Raw genomic sequence first — 589 nt, 5'->3', positions numbered from 1 at the left:
CCTCGGCCTCCCTGGGGACCTCTCTTGAGACTGGGGAGCGTGAGGCTTATCGCAGGAGGACGACCATTCATGTGTGTGTCTGTGTGTCTGTGTCCGTCCGTGTGTTCCGTGAATTAAGACTATTCTGTCCTCCCGGAACGCTCGCCCTGCCCCCGGGCGGAGGAGAGGGGGGCCGACGGGGACTTTCCTACACCGGCCCCGCGAGGAGGAAGCGGCTCACCGGGCTGGGAGTTCCCCCGCGCGCCCGCGACAGGAAGGGACTTCACACCCGCGCGGCCCGGACCGGCGTTTCCTCGCAGATTTCATCAGAGGAGAGCGATTCGGTCTGGAGTAGAGACTCGTGTGGCTTCTCCCTCCCCGCCTTTCTCTCGCCCAAGAAACGTTTCGACCCCCCGATTATCCTGGGAAAGGGAACCCCACAGGGAAAAAAGCTTGATGGACTTCACAGAAGAGTTCAGGCTTGGAAATAACGGAGTTCTAGAGAAAAGATCTATTTTTAAAAGCTCTAGCTCAAAACGACTACACAGTGCTTTTAAAAAGTGTTTAATGAAACAAAGTTTACAGACAGAACCCCTAAGTGAAAAGACCT

The sequence above is a fragment of the Myotis davidii genome, unplaced genomic scaffold (assembly GCF_000327345.1).
Source record: "Myotis davidii unplaced genomic scaffold, ASM32734v1 scaffold591, whole genome shotgun sequence".
Lineage (NCBI taxonomy): Eukaryota > Metazoa > Chordata > Mammalia > Chiroptera > Vespertilionidae > Myotis > Myotis davidii.
The sequence above is the reverse complement of the archived record's forward strand: the minus strand, read 5'-3'. Positions refer to the sequence as shown.